The following is a 9820-nucleotide window of genomic DNA, read 5'->3' as shown; positions in this document are numbered from 1 at the left end:
TTGATAATGACTGTCAACTTGGGTTTTTGACAGTGTGATGTGAAAAGTTCTGTTACAGAGAATTAGCTTCATAGAGAAAGGTAATGTTCATAAATTTGCTAACTGATATTATTTTATTGCTTTGAAGACTGATATTCAGGGTTTATCCACAAAGCCTATGCAGCACAAGAAGTAGTAGAATTGTGTTTCTTAAAGTGACTCCTGCCAACTCCAGCCAGCTAGGATGAACTCTAAGCTTAAGAAAGTACTTAGATCAGCGGAAGCATTTGAATCACTGTCTCACTGCCAAGAGCATGCCAACTAAGATGTTCTTTGTGTAATCTCCTTATTTTTGTTGTAAACAATATTGTTCTATGCATAGAAGAGAAATGGTTTCTATTTGATTCATTTGTATGCTTCCTTGAATGAGCGATTCACCTTATCTCATTTAACTGCTATATATAATGAATATTATGCCTCTAATAGGTATGAGAAAACTGAAGCTTAGAATGGTCGAATACCTTAACCAAGCTAGTAAACTAATGAGGCAAACTGAAGTTTCTTAACCGGATTGTTCTCACTCCAAGCCACATTTTTCACCATAGTCTTCGAAAACAAAAGGATTTAAGTAGTCTGTATTCTTTATTCATGACTTGTCTAAACTAAACCCAGTCTTGTTCCTTTTGTCCATCTATAAGTGAGATATAAAACTGAAATAAAGACATTCTTTTTACCTGAGGAGTCAAGGTAATTGTCATAGCTCCACTTAGAAAGCTTTTAGTAACACTGGTTGACCCAGGCAAGGATGGCTTTTAAATCTAGGGGTATTTTAAGTATTATGTGTAAGTTCCCATCACCTTTTGAAGACTACCAAATTATTTTTTTACAATAAATATTTACTATAATAAATATTCTGCTAAAAGTCATATTTCCAATTTTTGAGAAATTGAAACAAACCTTTTTTTTTTTTTGAAACAAGGTCTTGCTATGTTGCCCAGGCTGGAGTGCACTGGTGTGATCTCAGCTCACCACAATTTCTCTACCTCTGTACTCAAGTGATCCTCCCACCTCAGCCTCCTGAGCAACTGGGACTATAGGTGTGTTCCACCACTCCTCACTAACATATATATATTTTTTGGGTAAAGATGGTCTTTCACCATGTTGCCCAAGTTGTTCCTGAACTCCTGGGCTCAAGTGATCCACCCACCTTGGCCTCCCAAAGTGCTGGGACAAAACAAATCTTACAAGTAATTATATATTGGTATGCATATATCATCCCTGGCCACTTTCTGCTCTACTTCTTCAGAGATCTTATTTACATGATTTGCTCCAATGAGTTGTTTAATAATTAAGAAAAGAGTATACTTGGAATGTTTAAGGAATTTAAGCTGAGGAATATTGAAGCACTCATGAGAGTGTGGGGTGTGGACAAAAGCATGGACTTTGAGGCCAGATTGATCTGGATTTGAGTTCTGACCCAGACTCCTGCCTTGTAAATTAGAGTTTAAAATACGTATCGTATAGATTTGAGTGAGATAATTCTGAATATGAGACTGCTTTGCTGTGTGCTTGGCACATAGTACACTTTCAATAGATGACATTAGATGTGATGACAGGACAATTATAAAAAACTTACCTTTAACATTGATTTTCTCTTTTATTTGCATTTCTAGCTAGATTATAGAAAGAGCACATTTCAGACTTCAAATAATATGAATGAAAGCCAGAGATGACTACTACTCCTTGTGAAGGTTTTAACTTTTAACTATCTTCCTACTTCCATTCCTTGTCCTTCTGCAGTTTATTCTCCACCCAGCAGCCAAAAAGATCCTTTTAATCACAAATATGATTATGTAATTCCTCTGCTGAAAGGCTCTGAATGCTTCCCTGTCTCCCATGAAGAAAAAACTTAACTATACTATTGGTGGAAATAGTGCAGCCATTATGGAAAACAATATGGAGGTTCTTCAGTGAAACAGAACTACCAGGTGATATAGCAATTCTACTTCTGGGTATTTATCCAAAAGAACTGAAATTAGGATCTTGAAAAGATATTAGCACTCCCATGTTCATTGTGGAACCATTCACAATAGCCATGATGTGGAAATGGCTTAAATGTACATCAATAGATGAATGGATTTTTTAAAATGTGGTATAGACATACAATAAAATATTACTCAGACTTCAAAAGGAGGAAATTCTGTGATATGGGCCAACATGGATGGACCTTGAAGACACTATGCTAAGTGAAATAAGCCAGTTACAGAAGGCCAAATACCATATGTTTCCATTTATGTGAGATATTTAAAATAGTCAATTGATAGAAGCACAGTGGGGGCTGAGGGGAGGGGGGAAACAGGAAATTGTTAATAAGTGGGTATATAATTTCAGTTATGCAAGGTAAATAAGTTCTAAAGATTTTCTGTAAAATATTGTGCTGATAGTTAACTATACTGTATTATACACTTAAAAATCTGTTTAAGGAGGTAGACTGCATGTTAAGCGTTCTTGCCACAATAAAATTTTTAAATTACTTTATTTATAATAAAATCTTTGTGATTGCCTCTAAGGCTATTGCTACACGCAGTCACGCTCTTATCTCAGGGCCTTGGCAAGCCATTTTCTCTCTGCCTAGATGTTCTACCCCAATATTCTGGTGGTTTCCTATTTCCTCACCTTCAAATTTTGCTCAAATACTATTATCCCAATGAAGCCTACTTTCAGTATCCATTTATGATTGTAACTCAGCCTCTTATAATCCTTATGCCCTGGCATTCCTCATATCTCAGCAAAACACAATTTTTGATTGTTTTTTTCATATAACATCATCATAATCCATATCACCTCTAATATACTATATAGTTTTATTTATTTCATGTTTTTTACTGTCTACCTTCTTCTGTGGGTCTAGGTCAAAGCAAGAAACTTTAAGGTCATGATGGAGTAGGGTAAATATTAGAAGTAACAGCTAGTCTTGCTCCATGACATATTTTCTGAACAAGAATGCAGAATGGCATAGATTTGCTTAACAAAAGTTTATAATCACTTCCAAAATAGTGAACATTCATGTTCTTAGAAAAAGGTACCTATAGCATCCCTGATTATATGATTCTTAAAGGCTGGAGCATGCCTTACCTTTTTCTGTATTCAGAGTCTATTTGAACATACTAGTACTATTAAATTAATATATAAAATGGACAAATAAATGTTCGACAGGTCCTTAAAAGCTAGAGAAACACTTATTATATTTCCATCCTTAAAGTCTATGCTCTGTGAGAGTACTCATAATGTATACACACATGTTACATAGTAATGTAGATGGAAAAGATACACACATACGGACACTAAGGTAAATGAATTAATTCAATGTTTGTATGCTGCTATAAAGATATTTTTATTCATATAGCTAAATGTGAGCACTTATGAAACTGAAGTAACCATTCTAAATCCAAAAATAGCATGCTTAGCATAATAACCAGCTCTGACACTTTTGCAATGAGATTAAATCATTGTCAGAAAAAGATAATGGACACAGCATGGTTCTACAAAATCTTTGCCAAATAAACTGGATACAATCCAACTAACTGATGAAATAATACTGCCTCGGAAATGACAGAAACCTTCCAGCAGGCACAAGTCAGACCATTGGTTAATCACAGCCACTTAGGGGATCAAGACCCTGGCCCCGAATGCAATTACCCAAAATCTGAAAATTGTGCTAATCATTAACATCAATTATTCTTTTCGAAGGACCTCAGGTTTTACTTTAGTTCATTTAAAGATTACCAGAAATCAGAGATTATCTCTATTTTTATATCAATATGTACCCCTTCTCCAAAGAAAGGAGCTGATACTGTTATTATCTAAACAAACCTGGTTTTCAGGTTTCACTAATATTTTTTCCACTCGTTAAACTGTATGTCTTAGCTTATATGTTCTAATTGTCAAAAACTGTTCAATATCAAATAATAACTGTAAGAATATGACTCAATATGATGGTCACTAAATTTGGAGATTTTGTATGTTTGTTAATTTTAAGGACTATATCCAGTAGAATGCTGAGGTATATACGATTAACATTCAGAAGCCTCTGAGTCCTAGTATCAATTATATGTGTTCTGTGTCACAATGAGCAAGTGTTTGAACCCAGTCTATGTCATGATGATGAAAAACACTAGTTTTCAAAATAGCCCATGTGGAATTTGTGCTGTCTTAAAGGGAAATTTGGTTTGGTATAGAGAACCTGATTATCTGTATTGTTTGAAATGGACAAAAATACAGAAATCCAAAGACTGTCTATTTTGTAGGCAAATCTGGTTCTTGCAGCAAAACAAAAGGTGACTACATATAAGCCTGAAAGTGTGTGAAAATCTTTTATCAGTTTAAAATGTTGTGAAATGTGAATGATGACAAAAAAGTATTTTTGTATAAGCTTAACCCTAATCCAAGCACCAGCCTGAATCCTAATCACAACAGGCCAGCACTGATGGAACGAGTTCCACTGTGGATCCCAGTGTGGATCCCAAGAACTCAGGACCAGACCCATCTTTATGGACCCAGATGCCGTGTCTCCAGTCCTGCCCCTGCAGACTCAGTCTCCAGGATTTCTCATGTGGACCTTGTTGCTAGACCTGTCCCTGTGGACTCTCTTGTCAGGCAGGCCCCCATGGACCCAGGATCTAAACTTTTACCTGTAGACCTGTGATGCATGCTTGTACATATAAACCCAGACTCCAGGCTTACCCAAGAAACACTGGCATCAGGTCAGTCCACCCGAGAAGTTCAGCAGCAAGCCCATCCACGGACCCCACCAGATGGCCTTCCCAGAATGTCTAGATGGGTTGAGGGGGGAAGGGCTTTTCCTGCTGAAACCAGTCTATAAAGATGTAAGATATATCTGCTTCTTCAAAAGTGTAGATACCAATGCAACAATACAAGCATAAGGAGTAATTAGGAAAACATTTTACCACAAAAGGAACAAAATGAAGCTCAGTAACCAAACCTAAAGAAATCGAAATCTACAATTTGCCTGAGAAAGAATTCAAGATAATTGTTTTAAGGAAATATTAGTGAGCTAAAAACAAACAAAAACAGACAACAGGAAAACAATACATAAGCCAAATGAGTAGTTTCATATAAAACTAGAAACCGTAAAAAAGAATAAAACAGAAATTCTGGAGCCAAAGAACACAATAGCTGAACTGAAAAATTCAATAGAACTTCAATAACAGATTTGATCAAGTAGAAAAAAAAAAAATCAGTGAGCTCAAAGACAGGTTATTTGAAATTATCCAGTTAGAGTAACAACAATAACAACAAAAATGGGAAAAATTTAAAGAATCCTATGGAACATATGAGATATAATCAAGAGGACCAATGTTTGCATTATGACATTTTAAGAAGAAGCAGAGAAAAAAGGGGAAGAATGTTTATTAAAAGAAACAATGACAGAAAACTTTCCAAATCTGAAACAGGAAATGAACATCCAGATTTAAAAAGCACAAAAAGCCCAACATAGGTTAAATATACATAAATCTTTATCATTATAATCAGATTCTCAAAAGTCAAAGACAAAGAGACAATTTTGAAAACAAAAAAAGAAAAGTGACTCACTACATACAAGGTACCCCTAATGGCTGTCGGCAGATTTTCAACAAAAAACTTTGCAGAACCAGAGAAAAAGTGGAATAATATCTCCAAAGAAAAAAAAACTCTCAACAAAAATACTAAAAATGGAAAATATACCCTCTAGAAATGAAGAAGAGATAAAGACATTTCCAGACAACATAGATGAACCGGGAAAACATTATTCTAAATGAAATAAGGCAGGTACCAAAAGAAATATACATCATGATTTTACTTAAATGTGGAATCTAAAAATGTTGAATACATAGAGAGAAAGTATAATTTTGGTTATCAAAGCAGGGAGGTCAGGAAAATGGGGAGATGTTGGTCAAAAGGTACAAAGTTGAAGTTATGTAGGATAAATAAGTCTAAAAATGTAATAAACAAGATGATGATTATAGTTAATACTGTATTATATTCTGGAAATTTACCAAGAGAGTAGATTTCAGGTGCTTGCATCTCACATAAAAGGTAATTATGTGAGGAGACTGATATGTTAATTTGCTTGACTATAGTAATTATGTTACTATGTATATGTATTTCAAAACATTATGTACACCTTAAATATATAGAATTAAAAAAAAAAACTTTCTCAGACAAACTAAACTGTGGCAGTCCATCTGCACTAGATCTCCCTTAAAGACATACTTAGGGAAGTTCAACTTGAAATGAAAGGATGTGAACTAATAACATAAAACCATATGAAGATATAAAATTTATTTGTAAGAGTAAGAATATAGTCATCTTCAGAGTACTCTTATACTATAATGATAATACAAAGCACTTTTAACTCTAACATAAAAGGCAAATGTGTTAATCACTGTAGCTACAAAAATTTGTTGCTAAATATACAATATATAAATGTTGAAATATGTTACAGCAATATAATTTTTTAAATGTCTTCAGTTTTATATTCATCACTAGCGATAATCTTTTAATCTTCTTTCATATTTCTCAAACAATATTTAGAATTTCACCATTTCCAATTCACCTTCTACTGCAGTCAGACTTTCACCTGTAGCTTTCCATTGAGGTAGGCAAAAGTTCCCTACTACCCCTAATCACCATGCAGAATGGTCTCCTTTCAATTCTGAAAATATTTAACTTTTCTATAGCATTTTGCACTGTTGGTCATATTCTTCCTTTTGAAATTCTATCTTCTCTTGAATTGTATGGCACAAATCTTTTTCTCTTTAATTTAGGATGATTTTATCCTACTCCCCTTTCCTAGGTTCTCTTTAGACATCATCCATTGCATTTTAGTGTTCTCAGTTTATATTGTTGATATTCATTTCCTCTCTGTGCATTCTCAATTTTTCCTAGGACTTCAATTCCTATTATAAAATATTTTGATGATTTTCAATTATACTCGTCATTCTGTTGAGTGCAAGGTATTTATCAGTTTGCCCGCTGAAGAACTATACAAAAATACTGCACAGATAATTAAATTCAGATGTCCAGAAACAGTTACTTCCCCTCAAATATGTTCCTCAACTTCTATACCTTATTTATTATGATCAAAAAAGTACTATCACCTAGGTACATAACTCAGAAAAAAATTTTTTGCTTTTAATTTCTGTGTTTATTTGCTCTCTGTGTTATGTTTTATCATTACTATCCTATCCCATTTTACTCCTCGCGTATATTCAATCAGGCCCTAACTTCTGCCATTTCCACCTCCTTTGGATCCTCCTCTCAAATTTCAGTCTTCATTTTGTATTTCAATGCACTTCTTATCTTCACTTTTTATAACTGCAATTATTTTTCCTCAAATATTCTCTTTGCTTCTGTTATTGATTCCCTTCAATTCACTGTCGACAACTTATCTAGAGATACTGTCTCTAGAATAAAAATCTGATTTTGTGACACTACTAATTAAAGCTTTTTAATTTCTCTCTGACATTCGGATAATGTACAAATTCTTTATTAGGTAAACTTCAGTTCACTTCCTTTAATGTATAGTTTACATACATATACACACACATATATAAAATACATAATATTAGATAAGAGAGGGTTTAAGAACAAGTTGGTAGAAGAAAATCACTGAAGAGATAGGATAAAATGTTTAAAGATGTTACCAGTTCTAGTTTTCTCTTAGAGATTAAGTATAATAAAAGCTGGAAGTCATATTTACGAGTTGATATCAGGAAGTCATTGTTGGCTCCATGGAATGTGGTGGTGATCAAAACCAGTAGAAGTGTCCTTCAAGAACATAAAGCTAATAGGAGAGAGGAAAAAAAAAAACAACCAAATAAGTCTTTATTTACATGCTGAGAAGTAAAGTAATGGAATGCTGTTGTAGAGGATAAGAGTAGACGTTTTCTACCTTTGGTAATCAAGGGAGGATTCATAAAGGTAGTGACATTTAGATTCTGAAAGTTATCAGTATTGAAAAGGAGTTACTAATGTTTAAACCCTAGCAAAATGGAGCAAAGAGGTCATAAAAGAATGATCCTCATAAATACATGCCTATGGTAGGAACTATGCAAAGAATTCCTCAAACTACAGTATTGCAGATAGGCTGCTTGCGCAAGAACAATTGCCTGACATGACTGTCTGCACCAAGGCACTAACATCAACTACTGCAATAAGCTTCTGTAACCAATGGTCTTTGTTTCAGAACAGCTTATGTGGACTTCTTTTTGTTGTTAAAAGTTTTCTCTTGCCTCAAGCCCCTTGGATGCATCTATGGTCTGCCATAACACATGTATCCTCGATTAGAATTCCCTATTACTCCTGAATAAACTATTTGCTTTGGACAGTTGGTCTCTCTGTCACTTATTTTAGGTTGACATAATCTGGTATCAGTGTAAGGTCAGCCAAGAGGAAGGAAAAATAGACCCAAAGTTAGGCAAGTAAGTTTTTATTAACTTGCCAGCTGCCCCCTTAACAGTCAGAGAGGAAGCAGCACCAAGCCTACAGAATGAGGGATTTATATTGGGGAGGGGAGTTTGAGGGAGTTCTTTGATATGGCTGCATCCCTGGGTTGTTTGCTGGTTAATTTTGCCACATATTTATTACAGGAGAGTGTAGGTAAAGTTTGTTTATGCTTCCCACGACCTCCCCCTGTGCGGTATGGATGGTTTGTAATTGGGGTTTGCTTATCACAGCAAGGTCTGATAAGCGAAGACTGCTGGATTCACCGTGGTGCCTAGATAAGGGCTTAGAAATACAAAGAGGCTTAGGGGAAGGGTGGGCAGCACAGAGAAGAGTTGCAGAACACTAGGGGGAGGGGTGAGCAGCATCAAGAAGCTTTCTTGGGGCAGTTTGTCCCTAACATTCAGATGTGAGAATCAAAGAAGACAAGCCTATTCCAGATCAGCATCCGCTGGAACCATGTGTGGTACCCACTTGAGGCCATTGTGCTCTCTGCTTCCCTGCATTGTATTTCTGCTGGATGTAAGTTCCTCTCATAAGGGAAATGATCAGATCCTGGTGCCTGGAGGAAAATTCAAATAGCAGAGTTGGGATGTGGCGCCCCCAAGCCCTTTTGCAGGCTCTCTAAGGCTGAGATCCTGGCTCAATACACTGTAGGAAAATAACCTCTTTTCTCCACCCCTGGTATATAATGCCCAGGCTCTCTTTTAAGTTGAGTTCTCTCCTTTTGGTTGAGCTCTCCAACTTTATATGTTTTGTAAAGGCTTAAAGGATATTGTCCTTCTGATGGTACACTTTTGGTTTTATTTTTGATCTGGTCTGGGTACCTTGTTTAAAAATTTGTTGAGTTGGGTTTTTTCCTTGTTTCTAAAAAACTTCTGAGGGTAACCATCTAATGGTGAACATTGGTTGACCAATAAGAGTTACTAGGGTGATTGCTACCAATTCATGAGCACTTTGGTCTCCAAAGATCAAGACTCCTGTGAGAAGTTAAATTGGTAATGGATAGGCAAGATTACCACTATAGCCCCCGTCAGTCTAAAGAAAATTTTCATAGAACAGGGAAACCTTGGTCACAGGTCAGTTAACTAAAGTTAAAGCCATCTTCCAAGTGAAAGATATATCCCATGCATGGCACACCGTAAAAGCAAAATACTTTACCTACAATTCCTAATTTTCTTACAAGATTATAGAATTTCCTTTTTGCCCTCAAAGAATTTATAAGATACATAATGTGATAGTCTTAGTCCATTTCTGTTGCTACAAAGGAATATCTGAGGCTGGGTCATTTATTAAGAAAAGGACTTTTTTTTTTGACTCATGATTCTGCAGGATA

The sequence above is a fragment of the Pan paniscus genome, chromosome 1 (genome assembly GCF_029289425.2).
Source record: "Pan paniscus chromosome 1, NHGRI_mPanPan1-v2.0_pri, whole genome shotgun sequence".
In the NCBI taxonomy this organism is placed as follows: domain Eukaryota; kingdom Metazoa; phylum Chordata; class Mammalia; order Primates; family Hominidae; genus Pan; species Pan paniscus.
Note: the sequence above shows the minus strand (reverse complement) of the source record.